Source organism: Anomaloglossus baeobatrachus, chromosome 2, assembly GCF_048569485.1.
Source record: "Anomaloglossus baeobatrachus isolate aAnoBae1 chromosome 2, aAnoBae1.hap1, whole genome shotgun sequence".
In the NCBI taxonomy this organism is placed as follows: Eukaryota; Metazoa; Chordata; class Amphibia; order Anura; family Aromobatidae; genus Anomaloglossus; species Anomaloglossus baeobatrachus.
Window position 1 is genome coordinate 717,986,652 of NC_134354.1, and position 17,871 is coordinate 718,004,522.

Here is a 17,871-nt window from a genome sequence, read left to right on the forward strand (position 1 = left end):
GCGCGTCTGAAGATGAGAAGCAAGCAAGGCTGCGGGAATGGTAAGTGCGCATGCGTGGGATGTGAAGTAGAGACGGTCACGTCACTGATGTAAATCCATGGTATCCCGCCCACAGGAGCGGGATACCATGGAAAATTTGCAAACTCCCACAGGGCGATGCGATGCCCATGAGGCTAGAGCCCCTGCTCATTTACATACAGAGCACATGAGTAATAAACACATTTTTATACATTCACATTACACAATATTACAAAACAGAGAACGGTAGGAAGGGGTTACTAGGCCACACATCCCACTGCTACTAGGTTAAAACACATAAATTACCTGACAGGTTCCCTTTAAGTATCTGGGGCCCAATAAATACCATTAATGCTACCCAGTCCAAGTGATAGATAGATGATCTTATAGGTGAAGACCACCTCATTTTGTAGTATTACCTACTAAAATAAAGAAGTAGTATAGTTCAGGCAAATAAAAAATTGAAGTTTAATAAATACATGTTACACCTGTTGTAAAATAGGCAGACCTCTCACATGTATAGTTTGCTTGATAAACCTTCCAGCTACTTTGTCTAAATTAGGAGCAAATTGATTGAAGATTACTTCTACCTGGGATGGTAGAAGACACACTTATCTTGGCGATGGATTGGACAGCTAGAGGGGTTATGGAGGAGGCTGTTAATTTTTTTTTTTGATAGGTGTAATTTCATCAGTTTGCTGATAATTTATGGAAAGTAAATGATAACCCCCCGGCCTGACATTTTTTATGAATTTCGCTCACTCCCTGGGTTGCAGACTGGCACCGCTGCAAAAAGAACTTGCGATGACATACACTTTATGCCATAGATACACATACAGCTCTCCTACTGATAAAAACACAGCTCTCCTAGATACACAAACAGCTTTAAAACATGCACACCGTCCGGCCGTTAGGCTCTTCCTGTCTTCACATGTGTCCGCCTCTGCACTGGGGGTCAACTGCCACAGTCCCAGTCACTGCCCTGGGAGTGGCACTTGGCGTCTGCCTCATGTCGGATGCTTACTCAAGCCCTTCCCAAGAAAAGGTAAGTCCGGAAGAAAAGGTAAGTTTGGATGCCCTCTGTGGTTCAGTGGGTCCACTTCTGCTTGCCGCCTTACTATCAACAGTGGCGAGCATTACAGTTTGCTCAGGGCATGCACGCTGCTAATTCAACTTTTCCGCTTTTGTCTGAACTGTACCATGAGATGTTGCACATGCGAGGTCAGCAAAATCAACTTCTTGCCCACCTATGGTCAGTAAATGTCCACCTGATTGCTGCAGCTCCGGCTCCGTCTGAACGTTCCAGCTCTGGTCGTCTGCATCCGGACCTCTTCTGGTTGCTTTACCTTAATTTGACGGCGACCCAAAACAATGCCGAAGTTTCAAGAACCAGCGCGCTTAGCACTTTGAGCTGTTGGCCCATCAGTTTTCTTCAGACAGGTCCAATGTGGCGTTACTGCTTTCGCACCTCGGGGGAGAGGCTTTCACTTGCATTAATCCCCTGTTGGACATAAATGACCCAATTTCCACTGATATGCAGGAATTTCTGCAAGGTTTCCAGAGAGTTTTTGAGGACCGGTTTGAGTCATCTTGGTTTTGTCCTCTTCTCTGTACTTGTGTCATGGAGTTCTGATAGTGGAATAATATGCAGTTCAGTTTTCCAACCTCGCTTCTAAATTAGGATGATATGATCAAGCATTTGCAGCCATGTTTTGGGATGTTCTATCTGGGAGAATCAAGGACAAACTGGCCGGTCATGATATACCCGCTTCTCTGGATGATCTTATCTCCTTAGCCATGAGGGTCAGTTATAGGTTCTAGGAATGATCCTTGAAGGTTTCTTGCAAGAAAGAAACCTATTCGCCTGTCTCCATCTTTCCAGAGGCCATTTGCTTCCCATCTTTCAATTTCCGTTCAGATTCGTAAGTCTTAGCAAGTGAATAGTATCAAAATGTCTGATCAACAATGTGAAAATCGCTGAGCCTTAGGTCTATGTGGAGAAGCAGAGCACCTCGTCCAAACCTGTACTTTGAGGCCGGAAGCCTCTTGCATTGGCTCGGTAGGAGGGATCACCCTCGTGACAGCAGTTCCTCTTATAGATCTTATCATGTTCAAAATCATAGTGATTATGTCATAAATATACACAATCAATGTATACGTTACCATATTTTGAAATTCCTTCCAGGAATGTGACTGATTACATGACCTGAAAGTGCCTACAGCTATAAAGAGAGTGCAGCATCCGTGCAGATCCTGCTATCTTTTTTTTCCTACACCGCATCAATCAGATAGATCAGTGTAGGGCAGGAGGAAGAAAATAGTTGTTTCATTCACCAGGAAAGATGCTATCAGCGTTCTCCTCCATCAGAATAAGCTTCTCCGGCACTGTAAAACATACAGTTTTCACCAACATTTATTGTTATCGTAAAGATACTGGAGCTAAATAGTAGATTAGTTTATAATGCATTTTTGCCATGTATGTTGTCATGGGTAAATTTCAAGAGTTTAACCATGCTGGGTTCTTTTGTGGTGGCTTTAGCTTTGATAAGTAGTTTTCACAATTTTGCTTACTATTTTAACATTCTTCCAGTAAATGTGTGCCTGACTGCCTTTTTAGAAGGAATATTGAGTTGTACTTAAAGGGAAGCTGTCAGGTAATTTATGTGTTCTAACCTAGTAGCAGTGTGAGGTGTGGCCTAGTAACCCCTTCCTACCCATCCCTGTGTTGTAATAATGTGAATGTATAAAAATGTGTTTATTACTTATGTGTTCTGTATGTAAATGAGCAGGGGCTCTAGCCCCATGGGCGTCGCATCACCCTGTGGGCGTTTGCATATTTTCCATGGTATCATGCCTCTGTGAGCCAGATACCATGGATTTACATCAGCGACGTTACCGTCGCTACTTCACATCCCGCACGTGTGCACTTACCACTCCCCCAGCTTTGTTATGCGGGTGCTTGCTCCTCGTCTTCAGTCGCGCTCTGCGCATGACCGGAAACGCAGGAGTCTTCTGAGCATGCGCAGAGCGCGTCTGAAGATGAGAAGCAAGCAAGGCTGCGGGAATGGTAAGTGCGCATGCGTGGGATGTGAAGTAGAGACGGTCACGTCACTGATGTAAATCCATGGTATCCCGCCCACAGGAGCGGGATACCATGGAAAATTTGCAAACTCCCACAGGGCGATGCGATGCCCATGAGGCTAGAGCCCCTGCTCATTTACATACAGAGCACATGAGTAATAAACACATTTTTATACATTCACATTACACAATATTGCAAAACAGAGAACGGTAGGAAGGGGTTACTAGGCCACACATCCCACTGCTACTAGGTTAAAACACATAAATTACCTGACAGGTTCCCTTTAAGTATCTGGGGCCCAATAAATACCATTAATGCTACCCAGTCCAAGTGATAGATAGATGATCTTATAGGTGAAGACCACCTCATTTTGTAGTATTACCTACTAAAATAAAGAAGTAGTATAGTTCAGGCAAATAAAAAATTGAAGTTTAATAAATACATGTTACACCTGTTGTAAAATAGGCAGACCTCTCACATGTATAGTTTGCTTGATAAACCTTCCAGCTACTTTGTCTAAATTAGGAGCAAATTGATTGAAGATTACTTCTACCTGGGATGGTAGAAGACACACTTATCTTGGCGATGGATTGGACAGCTAGAGGGGTTATGGAGGAGGCTGTTAATTTTTTTTTTTGATAGGTGTAATTTCATCAGTTTGCTGATAATTTATGGAAAGTAAATGATAACCCCCCGGCCTGACATTTTTTATGAATTTCGCTCACTCCCTGGGTTGCAGACTGGCACCGCTGCAAAAAGAACTTGCGATGACATACACTTTATGCCATACATACACATACAGCTCTCCTACTGATAAAAACACAGCTCTCCTAGATACACAAACAGCTTTAAAACATGCACACCGTCCGGCCGTTAGGCTCTTCCTGTCTTCACATGTGTCCGCCTCTGCACTGGGGGTCAACTGCCACAGTCCCAGTCACTGCCCAGGGAGTGGCACTTGGCGTCTGCCTCATGTCGGGTGCTTACTCAAGCCCTTCCCAAGAAAAGGTAAGTCCGGAAGAAAAGGTAAGTTTGGATGCCCTCTGTGGTTCAGTGGGTCCACTTCTGCTTGCCGCCTTACTATCAACAGTGGCGAGCATTACAGTTTGCTCAGGGCATGCACGCTGCTAATTCAACTTTTCCGCTTTTGTCTGAACTGTACCATGAGATGTTGCACATGCGAGGTCAGCAAAATCAACTTCTTGCCCACCTATGGTCAGTAAATGTCCACCTGATTGCTGCAGCTCCGGCTCCGTCTGAACGTTCCAGCTCTGGTCGTCTGCATCCGGACCACTTCTGGTTGCTTTACCTTAATTTGACGGCGACCCAAAACAATGCCGAAGTTTCAAGAACCAGCGCGCTTAGAACTTTGAGCTGTTGGCCCATCAGTTTTCTTCAGACAGGTCCAATGTGGCGTTACTGCTTTCGCACCTCGGGGGAGAGGCTTTCACTTGCATTAATCCCCTGTTGGACATAAATGACCCAATTTCCACTGATATGCAGGAATTTCTGCAAGGTTTCCAGAGAGTTTTTGAGGACCGGTTTGAGTCATCTTGGTTTTGTCCTCTTCTCTGTACTTGTGTCATGGAGTTCTGATAGTGGAATAATATGCAGTTCAGTTTTCCAACCTTGCTTCTAAATTAGGATGATATGATCAAGCATTTGCAGCCATGTTTTGGGATGTTCTATCTGGGAGAATCAAGGACAAACTGGCCGGTCATGATATACCCGCTTCTCTGGATGATCTTATCTCCTTAGCCATGAGGGTCAGTTATAGGTTCTAGGAATGATCCTTGAAGGTTTCTTGCAAGAAAGAAACCTATTCGCCTGTCTCCATCCTTCCAGAGGCCATTTGCTTCCCATCTTTCAATTTCCGTTCAGATTCGTAAGTCTTAGCAAGTGAATAGTATCAAAATGTCTGATCAACAATGTGAAAATCGCCGAGCCTTAGGTCTATGTGGAGAAGCAGAGCACCTCGTCCAAACCTGTACTTTGAGGCCGGAAGCCTCTTGCATTGGCTCGGTAGGAGGGATCACCCTCGTGACAGCAGTTCCTCTTATAGATTTTATCATGTTCAAAATCATAGTGATTATGTCATAAATATACACAATCAATGTATACGTTACCATATTTTGAAATTCCTTCCAGGAATGTGACTGATTACATGACCTGAAAGTGCCTACAGCTATAAAGAGAGTGCAGCATCCGTGCAGATCCTGCTATCTTTTTTTTCCTACACCGCATCAATCAGATAGATCAGTGTAGGGCAGGAGGAAGAAAATAGTTGTTTCATTCACCAGGAAAGATGCTATCAGCGTTCTCCTCCATCAGAATAAGCTTCTCCGGCACTGTAAAACATACACTTTTCACCAACATTTATTGTTATCGTAAAGATACTGGAGCTAAAAAGTAGATTAGTTTATAATGCATTTTTGCCATGTATGTTGTCATGGGTAAATTTCAAGAGTTTAACCATGCTGGGTTCTTTTGTGGTGGCTTTAGCTTTGATAAGTAGTTTTCACAATTTTGCTTACTATTTTAACATTCTTCCAGTAAATGTGTGCCTGACTGCCTTTTTAGAAGGAATATTGAGTTGTACTTAAAGGGAAGCTGTCAGGTAATTTATGTGTTCTAACCTAGTAGCAGTGTGAGGTGTGGCCTAGTAACCCCTTCCTACCCATCCCTGTGTTGTAATAATGTGAATGTATAAAAATGTGTTTATTACTTATGTGTTCTGTATGTAAATGAGCAGGGGCTCTAGCCCCATGGGCGTCGCATCACCCTGTGGGCGTTTGCATATTTTCCATGGTATCATGCCTCTGTGAGCCAGATACCATGGATTTACATCAGCGACGTTACCGTCGCTACTTCACATCCCGCACGTGCGCACTTACCACTCCCCCAGCCTTGTTATGCGGGTGCTTGCTCCTCGTCTTCAGTCGCGCTCTGCGCATGACCGGAAACGCAGGAGTCTTCTGAGCATGGGCAGAGCGCGTCTGAAGATTAGAAGCAAGCAAGGCTGCGGGAATGGTAAGTGCGCATGCGTGGGATGTGAAGTAGAGACGGTCATGTCACTGATGTAAATCCATGGTATCCCGCCCACAGGAGCGGGATACCATGGAAAATTTGCAAACTCCCACAGGGCGATGCGATGCCCATGAGGCTAGAGCCCCTGCTCATTTACATACAGAGCACATGAGTAATAAACACATTTTTATACATTCACATTACACAATATTACAAAACAGAGAACGGTAGGAAGGGGTTACTAGGCCACACATCCCACTGCTACTAGGTTAAAACACATAAATTACCTGACAGGTTCCCTTTAAGTATCTGGGGCCCAATAAATACCATTAATGCTACCCAGTCCAAGTGATAGATAGATGATCTTATAGGTGAAGACCACCTCATTTTGTAGTATTACCTACTAAAATAAAGAAGTAGTATAGTTCAGGCAAATAAAAAATTGAAGTTTAATAAATACATGTTACACCTGTTGTAAAATAGGCAGACCTCTCACATGTATAGTTTGCTTGATAAACCTTCCAGCTACTTTGTCTAAATTAGGAGCAAATTGATTGAAGATTACTTCTACCTGGGATGGTAGAAGACACACTTATCTTGGCGATGGATTGGACAGCTAGAGGGGTTATGGAGGAGGCTGTTAATTTTTTTTTTTGATAGGTGTAATTTCATCAGTTTGCTGATAATTTATGGAAAGTAAATGATAACCCCCCGGCCTGACATTTTTTATGAATTTCGCTCACTCCCTGGGTTGCAGACTGGCACCGCTGCAAAAAGAACTTGCGATGACATACACTTTATGCCATACATACACATACAGCTCTCCTACTGATAAAAACACAGCTCTCCTAGATACACAAACAGCTTTAAAACATGCACACCGTCCGGCCGTTAGGCTCTTCCTGTCTTCACATGTGTCCGCCTCTGCACTGGGGGTCAACTGCCACAGTCCCAGTCACTGCCCTGGGAGTGGCACTTGGCGTCTGCCTCATGTCGGGTGCTTACTCAAGCCCTTCCCAAGAAAAGGTAAGTCCGGAAGAAAAGGTAAGTTTGGATGCCCTCTGTGGTTCAGTGGGTCCACTTCTGCTTGCCGCCTTACTATCAACAGTGGCGAGCATTACAGTTTGCTCAGGGCATGCACGCTGCTAATTCAACTTTTCCGCTTTTGTCTGAACTGTACCATGAGATGTTGCACATGCGAGGTCAGCAAAATCAACTTCTTGCCCACCTATGGTCAGTAAATGTCCACCTGATTGCTGCAGCTCCGGCTCCGTCTGAACGTTCCAGCTCTGGTCGTCTGCATCCGGACCTCTTCTGGTTGCTTTACCTTAATTTGACGGCGACCCAAAACAATGCCGAAGTTTCAAGAACCAGCGCGCTTAGCACTTTGAGCTGTTGGCCCATCAGTTTTCTTCAGACAGGTCCAATGTGGCGTTACTGCTTTCGCACCTCGGGGGAGAGGCTTTCACTTGCATTAATCCCCTGTTGGACATAAATGACCCAATTTCCACTGATATGCAGGAATTTCTGCAAGGTTTCCAGAGAGTTTTTGAGGACCGGTTTGAGTCATCTTGGTTTTGTCCTCTTCTCTGTACTTGTGTCATGGAGTTCTGATAGTGGAATAATATGCAGTTCAGTTTTCCAACCTCGCTTCTAAATTAGGATGATATGATCAAGCATTTGCAGCCATGTTTTGGGATGTTCTATCTGGGAGAATCAAGGACAAACTGGCCGGTCATGATTTACCCGCTTCTCTGGATGATCTTATCTCCTTAGCCATGAGGGTCAGTTATAGGTTCTAGGAATGATCCTTGAAGGTTTCTTGCAATAAAGAAACCTATTCGCCTGTCTCCATCCTTCCAGAGGCCATTTGCTTCCCATCTTTCAATTTCCGTTCAGATTCGTAAGTCTTAGCAAGTGAATAGTATCAAAATGTCTGATCAACAATGTGAAAATCGCCGAGCCTTAGGTCTATGTGGAGAAGCAGAGCACCTCGTCCAAACCTGTACTTTGAGGCCGGAAGCCTCTTGCATTGGCTCGGTAGGAGGGATCACCCTCGTGACAGCAGTTCCTCTTATAGATTTTATCATGTTCAAAATCATAGTGATTATGTCATAAATATACACAATCAATGTATACGTTACCATATTTTGAAATTCCTTCCAGGAATGTGACTGATTACATGACCTGAAAGTGCCTACAGCTATAAAGAGAGTGCAGCATCCGTGCAGATCCTGCTATCTTTTTTTTCCTACACTGCATCAATCAGATAGATCAGTGTAGGGCAGGAGGAAGAAAATAGTTGTTTCATTCACCAGGAAAGATGCTATCAGCGTTCTCCTCCATCAGAATAAGCTTCTCCGGCACTGTAAAACATACACTTTTCACCAACATTTATTGTTATCGTAAAGATACTGGAGCTAAAAAGTAGATTAGTTTATAATGCATTTTTGCCATGTATGTTGTCATGGGTAAATTTCAAGAGTTTAACCATGCTGGGTTCTTTTGTGGTGGCTTTAGCTTTGATAAGTAGTTTTCACAATTTTGCTTACTATTTTAACATTCTTCCAGTAAATGTGTGCCTGACTGCCTTTTTAGAAGGAATTTTGAGTTGTACTTAAAGGGAAGCTGTCAGGTAATTTATGTGTTCTAACCTAGTAGCAGTGTGAGGTGTGGCCTAGTAACCCCTTCCTACCCATCCCTGTGTTGTAATAATGTGAATGTATAAAAATGTGTTTATTACTTATGTGTTCTGTATGTAAATGAGCAGGGGCTCTAGCCCCATGGGCGTCGCATCACCCTGTGGGCGTTTGCATATTTTCCATGGTATCATGCCTCTGTGAGCCAGATACCATGGATTTACATCAGCGACGTTACCGTCGCTACTTCACATCCCGCACGTGCGCACTTACCACTCCCCCAGCCTTGTTATGCGGGTGCTTGCTCCTCGTCTTCAGTCGCGCTCTGCGCATGACCGGAAACGCAGGAGTCTTCTGAGCATGCGCAGAGCGCGTCTGAAGATGAGAAGCAAGCAAGGCTGCGGGAATGGTAAGTGCGCATGCGTGGGATGTGAAGTAGAGACGGTCATGTCACTGATGTAAATCCATGGTATCCCGCCCACAGGAGCGGGATACCATGGAAAATTTGCAAACTCCCACAGGGCGATGCGATGCCCATGAGGCTAGAGCCCCTGCTCATTTACATACAGAGCACATGAGTAATAAACACATTTTTATACATTCACATTACACAATATTACAAAACAGAGAACGGTAGGAAGGGGTTACTAGGCCACACATCCCACTGCTACTAGGTTAAAACACATAAATTACCTGACAGGTTCCCTTTAAGTATCTGGGGCCCAATAAATACCATTAATGCTACCCAGTCCAAGTGATAGATAGATGATCTTATAGGTGAAGACCACCTCATTTTGTAGTATTACCTACTAAAATAAAGAAGTAGTATAGTTCAGGCAAATAAAAAATTGAAGTTTAATAAATACATGTTACACCTGTTGTAAAATAGGCAGACCTCTCACATGTATAGTTTACTTGATAAACCTTCCAGCTACTTTGTCTAAATTAGGAGCAAATTGATTGAAGATTACTTCTACCTGGGATGGTAGAAGACACACTTATCTTGGCGATGGATTGGACAGCTAGAGGGGTTATGGAGGAGGCTGTTAATTTTTTTTTTTGATAGGTGTAATTTCATCAGTTTGCTGATAATTTATGGAAAGTAAATGATAACCCTCCGGCCTGACATTTTTTATGAATTTCGCTCACTCCCTGGGTTGCAGACTGGCACCGCTGCAAAAAGAACTTGCGATGACATACACTTTATGCCGTACATACACATACAGCTCTCCTACTGATAAAAACACAGCTCTCCTAGATACACAAACAGCTTTAAAACATGCACACCGTCCGGCCGTTAGGCTCTTCCTGTCTTCACATGTGTCCGCCTCTGCACTGGGGGTCAACTGCCACAGTCCCAGTCACTGCCCTGGGAGTGGCACTTGGCGTCTGCCTCATGTCGGGTGCTTACTCAAGCCCTTCCCAAGAAAAGGTAAGTCCGGAAGAAAAGGTAAGTTTGGATGCCCTCTGTGGTTCAGTGGGTCCACTTCTGCTTGCCGCCTTACTATCAACAGTGGCGAGCATTACAGTTTGCTCAGGGCATGCACGCTGCTAATTCAACTTTTCCGCTTTTGTCTGAACTGTACCATGAGATGTTGCACATGCGAGGTCAGCAAAATCAACTTCTTGCCCACCTATGGTCAGTAAATGTCCACCTGATTGCTGCAGCTCCGGCTCCGTCTGAACGTTCCAGCTCTGGTCGTCTGCATCCGGACCTCTTCTGGTTGCTTTACCTTAATTTGACGGCGACCCAAAACAATGCCGAAGTTTCAAGAACCAGCGCGCTTAGCACTTTGAGCTGTTGGCCCATCAGTTTTCTTCAGACAGGTCCAATGTGGCGTTACTGCTTTCGCACCTCGGGGGAGAGGCTTTCACTTGCATTAATCCCCTGTTGGACATAAATGACCCAATTTCCACTGATATGCAGGAATTTCTGCAAGGTTTCCAGAGAGTTTTTGAGGACCGGTTTGAGTCATCTTGGTTTTGTCCTCTTCTCTGTACTTGTGTCATGGAGTTCTGATAGTGGAATAATATGCAGTTCAGTTTTCCAACCTCGCTTCTAAATTAGGATGATATGATCAAGCATTTGCAGCCATGTTTTGGGATGTTCTATCTGGGAGAATCAAGGACAAACTGGCCGGTCATGATATACCCGCTTCTCTGGATGATCTTATCTCCTTAGCCATGAGGGTCAGTTATAGGTTCTAGGAATGATCCTTGAAGGTTTCTTGCAATAAAGAAACCTATTCGCCTGTCTCCATCCTTCCAGAGGCCATTTGCTTCCCATCTTTCAATTTCCGTTCAGATTCGTAAGTCTTAGCAAGTGAATAGTATCAAAATGTCTGATCAACAATGTGAAAATCGCCGAGCCTTAGGTCTATGTGGAGAAGCAGAGCACCTCGTCCAAACCTGTACTTTGAGGCCGGAAGCCTCTTGCATTGGCTCGGTAGGAGGGATCACCCTCGTGACAGCAGTTCCTCTTATAGATTTTATCATGTTCAAAATCATAGTGATTATGTCATAAATATACACAATCAATGTATACGTTACCATATTTTGAAATTCCTTCCAGGAATGTGACTGATTACATGACCTGAAAGTGCCTACAGCTATAAAGAGAGTGCAGCATCCGTGCAGATCCTGCTATCTTTTTTTTCCTACACTGCATCAATCAGATAGATCAGTGTAGGGCAGGAGGAAGAAAATAGTTGTTTCATTCACCAGGAAAGATGCTATCAGCGTTCTCCTCCATCAGAATAAGCTTCTCCGGCACTGTAAAACATACACTTTTCACCAACATTTATTGTTATCGTAAAGATACTGGAGCTAAAAAGTAGATTAGTTTATAATGCATTTTTGCCATGTATGTTGTCATGGGTAAATTTCAAGAGTTTAACCATGCTGGGTTCTTTTGTGGTGGCTTTAGCTTTGATAAGTAGTTTTCACAATTTTGCTTACTATTTTAACATTCTTCCAGTAAATGTGTGCCTGACTGCCTTTTTAGAAGGAATATTGAGTTGTACTTAAAGGGAAGCTGTCAGGTAATTTATGTGTTCTAACCTAGTAGCAGTGTGAGGTGTGGCCTAGTAACCCCTTCCTACCCATCCCTGTGTTGTAATAATGTGAATGTATAAAAATGTGTTTATTACTTATGTGTTCTGTATGTAAATGAGCAGGGGCTCTAGCCCCATGGGCGTCGCATGACCCTGTGGGCGTTTGCATATTTTCCATGGTATCATGCCTCTGTGAGCCAGATACCATGGATTTACATCAGCGACGTTACCGTCGCTACTTCACATCCCGCACGTGCGCACTTACCACTCCCCCAGCCTTGTTATGCGGGTGCTTGCTCCTCGTCTTCAGTCGCGCTCTGCGCATGACCGGAAACGCAGGAGTCTTCTGAGCATGCGCAGAGCGCGTCTGAAGATGAGAAGCAAGCAAGGCTGCGGGAATGGTAAGTGCGCATGCGTGGGATGTGAAGTAGAGACGGTCATGTCACTGATGTAAATCCATGGTATCCCGCCCACAGGAGCGGGATACCATGGAAAATTTGCAAACTCCCACAGGGCGATGCGATGCCCATGAGGCTAGAGCCCCTGCTCATTTACATACAGAGCACATGAGTAATAAACACATTTTTATACATTCACATTACACAATATTACAAAACAGAGAACGGTAGGAAGGGGTTACTAGGCCACACATCCCACTGCTACTAGGTTAAAACACATAAATTACCTGACAGGTTCCCTTTAAGTATCTGGGGCCCAATAAATACCATTAATGCTACCCAGTCCAAGTGATAGATAGATGATCTTATAGGTGAAGACCACCTCATTTTGTAGTATTACCTACTAAAATAAAGAAGTAGTATAGTTCAGGCAAATAAAAAATTGAAGTTTAATAAATACATGTTACACCTGTTGTAAAATAGGCAGACCTCTCACATGTATAGTTTACTTGATAAACCTTCCAGCTACCTTGTCTAAATTAGGAGCAAATTGATTGAAGATTACTTCTACCTGGGATGGTAGAAGACACACTTATCTTGGCGATGGATTGGACAGCTAGAGGGGTTATGGAGGAGGCTGTTAATTTTTTTTTTTGATAGGTGTAATTTCATCAGTTTGCTGATAATTTATGGAAAGTAAATGATAACCCTCCGGCCTGACATTTTTTATGAATTTCGCTCACTCCCTGGGTTGCAGACTGGCACCGCTGCAAAAAGAACTTGCGATGACATACACTTTATGCCATACATACACATACAGCTCTCCTACTGATAAAAACACAGCTCTCCTAGATACACAAACAGCTTTAAAACATGCACACCGTCCGGCCGTTAGGCTCTTCCTGTCTTCACATGTGTCCGCCTCTGCACTGGGGGTCAACTGCCACAGTCCAAGTCACTGCCCTGGGAGTGGCACTTGGCGTCTGCCTCATGTCGGGTGCTTACTCAAGCCCTTCCCAAGAAAAGGTAAGTCCGGAAGAAAAGGTAAGTTTGGATGCCCTCTGTGGTTCAGTGGGTCCACTTCTGCTTGCCGCCTTACTATCAACAGTGGCGAGCATTACAGTTTGCTCAGGGCATGCACGCTGCTAATTCAACTTTTCCGCTTTTGTCTGAACTGTACCATGAGATGTTGCACATGCGAGGTCAGCAAAATCAACTTCTTGCCCACCTATGGTCAGTAAATGTCCACCTGATTGCTGCAGCTCCGGCTCCGTCTGAACGTTCCAGCTCTGGTCGTCTGCATCCGGACCACTTCTGGTTGCTTTACCTTAATTTGACGGCGACCCAAAACAATGCCGAAGTTTCAAGAACCAGCGCGCTTAGAACTTTGAGCTGTTGGCCCATCAGTTTTCTTCAGACAGGTCCAATGTGGCGTTACTGCTTTCGCACCTCGGGGGAGAGGCTTTCACTTGCATTAATCCCCTGTTGGACATAAATGACCCAATTTCCACTGATATGCAGGAATTTCTGCAAGGTTTCCAGAGAGTTTTTGAGGACCGGTTTGAGTCATCTTGGTTTTGTCCTCTTCTCTGTACTTGTGTCATGGAGTTCTGATAGTGGAATAATATGCAGTTCAGTTTTCCAACCTCGCTTCTAAATTAGGATGATATGATCAAGCATTTGCAGCCATGTTTTGGGATGTTCTATCTGGGAGAATCAAGGACAAACTGGCCGGTCATGATATACCCGCTTCTCTGGATGATCTTATCTCCTTAGCCATGAGGGTCAGTTATAGGTTCTAGGAATGATCCTTGAAGGTTTCTTGCAATAAAGAAACCTATTCGCCTGTCTCCATCCTTCCAGAGGCCATTTGCTTCCCATCTTTCAATTTCCGTTCAGATTCGTAAGTCTTAGCAAGTGAATAGTATCAAAATGTCTGATCAACAATGTGAAAATCGCCGAGCCTTAGGTCTATGTGGAGAAGCAGAGCACCTCGTCCAAACCTGTACTTTGAGGCCGGAAGCCTCTTGCATTGGCTCGGTAGGAGGGATCACCCTCGTGACAGCAGTTCCTCTTATAGATTTTATCATGTTCAAAATCATAGTGATTATGTCATAAATATACACAATCAATGTATACGTTACCATATTTTGAAATTCCTTCCAGGAATGTGACTGATTACATGACCTGAAAGTGCCTACAGCTATAAAGAGAGTGCAGCATCCGTGCAGATCCTGATATCTTTTTTTTCCTACACTGCATCAATCAGATAGATCAGTGTAGGGCAGGAGGAAGAAAATAGTTGTTTCATTCACCAGGAAAGATGCTATCAGCGTTCTCCTCCATCAGAATAAGCTTCTCCGGCACTGTAAAACATACACTTTTCATCAACATTTATTGTTATCGTAAAGATACTGGAGCTAAAAAGTAGATTAGTTTATAATGCATTTTTGCCATGTATGTTGTCATGGGTAAATTTCAAGAGTTTAACCATGCTGGGTTCTTTTGTGGTGGCTTTAGCTTTGATAAGTAGTTTTCACAATTTTGCTTACTATTTTAACATTCTTCCAGTAAATGTGTGCCTGACTGCCTTTTTAGAAGGAATATTGAGTTGTACTTAAAGGGAAGCTGTCAGGTAATTTATGTGTTCTAACCTAGTAGCAGTGTGAGGTGTGGCCTAGTAACCCCTTCCTACCCATCCCTGTGTTGTAATAATGTGAATGTATAAAAATGTGTTTATTACTTATGTGTTCTGTATGTAAATGAGCAGGGGCTCTAGCCCCATGGGCGTCGCATCACCCTGTGGGCGTTTGCATATTTTCCATGGTATCATGCCTCTGTGAGCCAGATACCATGGATTTACATCAGCGACGTTACCGTCGCTACTTCACATCCCGCACATGCGCACTTACCACTCCCCCAGCCTTGTTATGCGGGTGCTTGCTCCTCGTCTTCAGTCGCGCTCTGCGCATGACCGGAAACGCAGGTGTCTTCTGAGCATGCGCAGAGCGCGTCTGAAGATGAGAAGCAAGCAAGGCTGCGGAATGGTAAGTGCGCATGCGTGGGATGTGAAGTAGAGACGGTCACGTCACTGATGTAAATCCATGGTATCCCGCCCACAGGAGCGGGATACCATGGAAAATTTGCAAACTCCCACAGGGCGATGCGATGCCCATGAGGCTAGAGCCCCTGCTCATTTACATACAGAGCACATGAGTAATAAACACATTTTTATACATTCACATTACACAATATTACAAAACAGAGAACGGTAGGAAGGGGTTACTAGGCCACACATCCCACTGCTACTAGGTTAAAACACATAAATTACCTGACAGGTTCCCTTTAAGTATCTGGGGCCCAATAAATACCATTAATGCTACCCAGTCCAAGTGATAGATAGATGATCTTATAGGTGAAGACCACCTCATTTTGTAGTATTACCTACTAAAATAAAGAAGTAGTATAGTTCAGGCAAATAAAAAATTGAAGTTTAATAAATACATGTTACACCTGTTGTAAAATAGGCAGACCTCTCACATGTATAGTTTGCTTGATAAACCTTCCAGCTACTTTGTCTAAATTAGGAGCAAATTGATTGAAGATTACTTCTACCTGGGATGGTAGAAGACACACTTATCTTGGCGATGGATTGGACAGCTAGAGGGGTTATGGAGGAGGCTGTTAATTTTTTTTTTTGATAGGTGTAATTTCATCAGTTTGCTGATAATTTATGGAAAGTAAATGATAAACCCCCGGCCTGACATTTTTTATGAATTTCGCTCACTCCCTGGGTTGCAGACTGGCACCGCTGCAAAAAGAACTTGCGATGACATTCACTTTATGCCATACATACACATACAGCTCTCCTACTGATAAAAACACAGCTCTCCTAGATACACAAACAGCTTTAAAACATGCACACCGTCCGGCCGTTAGGCTCTTCCTGTCTTCACATGTGTCCGCCTCTGCACTGGGGGTCAACTGCCACAGTCCCAGTCACTGCCCTGGGAGTGGCACTTGGCGTCTGCCTCATGTCGGGTGCTTACTCAAGCCCTTCCCAAGAAAAGGTAAGTCCGGAAGAAAAGGTAAGTTTGGATGCCCTCTGTGGTTCAGTGGGTCCACTTCTGCTTGCCGCCTTACTATCAACAGTGGCGAGCATTACAGTTTGCTCAGGGCATGCACGCTGCTAATTCAACTTTTCCGCTTTTGTCTGAACTGTACCATGAGATGTTGCACATGCGAGGTCAGCAAAATCAACTTCTTGCCCACCTATGGTCAGTAAATGTCCACCTGATTGCTGCAGCTCCGGCTCCGTCTGAACGTTCCAGCTCTGGTCGTCTGCATCCGGACCTCTTCTGGTTGCTTTACCTTAATTTGACGGCGACCCAAAACAATGCCGAAGTTTCAAGAACCAGCACGCTTAGCACTTTGAGCTGTTGGCCCATCAGTTTTCTTCAGACAGGTCCAATGTGGCGTTACTGCTTTCGCACCTCGGGGGAGAGGCTTTCACTTGCATTAATCCCCTGTTGGACATAAATGACCCAATTTCCACTGATATGCAGGAATTTCTGCAAGGTTTCCAGAGAGTTTTTGAGGACCGGTTTGAGTCATCTTGGTTTTGTCCTCTTCTCTGTACTTGTGTCATGGAGTTCTGATAGTGGAATAATATGCAGTTCAGTTTTCCAACCTCGCTTCTAAATTAGGATGATATGATCAAGCATTTGCAGCCATGTTTTGGGATGTTCTATCTGGGAGAATCAAGGACAAACTGGCCGGTCATGATATACCCGCTTCTCTGGATGATCTTATCTCCTTAGCCATGAGGGTCAGTTATAGGTTCTAGGAATGATCCTTGAAGGTTTCTTGCAAGAAAGAAACCTATTCGCCTGTCTCCATCTTTCCAGAGGCCATTTGCTTCCCATCTTTCAATTTCCATTCAGATTCGTAAGTCTTAGCAAGTGAATAGTATCAAAATGTCTGATCAACAATGTGAAAATCGCCGAGCCTTAGGTCTATGTGGAGAAGCAGAGCACCTCGTCCAAACCTGTACTTTGAGGCCGGAAGCCTCTTGCATTGGCTCGGTAGGAGGGATCACCCTCGTGACAGCAGTTCCTCTTATAGATTTTATCATGTTCAAAATCATAGTGATTATGTCATAAATATACACAATCAATGTATACGTTACCATATTTTGAAATTCCTTCCAGGAATGTGACTGATTACATGACCTGAAAGTGCCTACAGCTATAAAGAGAGTGCAGCATCCGTGCAGATCCTGCTATCTTTTTTTTCCTACACCGCATCAATCAGATAGATCAGTGTAGGGCAGGAGGAAGAAAATAGTTGTTTCATTCACCAGGAAAGATGCTATCAGCGTTCTCCTCCATCAGAATAAGCTTCTCCGGCACTGTAAAACATACACTTTTCACCAACATTTATTGTTATCATAAAGATACTGGAGCTAAAAAGTAGATTAGTTTATAATGCATTTTTGCCATGTATGTTGTCATGGGTAAATTTCAAGAGTTTAACCATGCTGGGTTCTTTTGTGGCGGCTTTAGCTTTGATAAGTAGTTTTCACAATTTTGCTTACTATTTTAACATTCTTCCAGTAAATGTGTGCCTGACTGCCTTTTTAGAAGGAATATTGA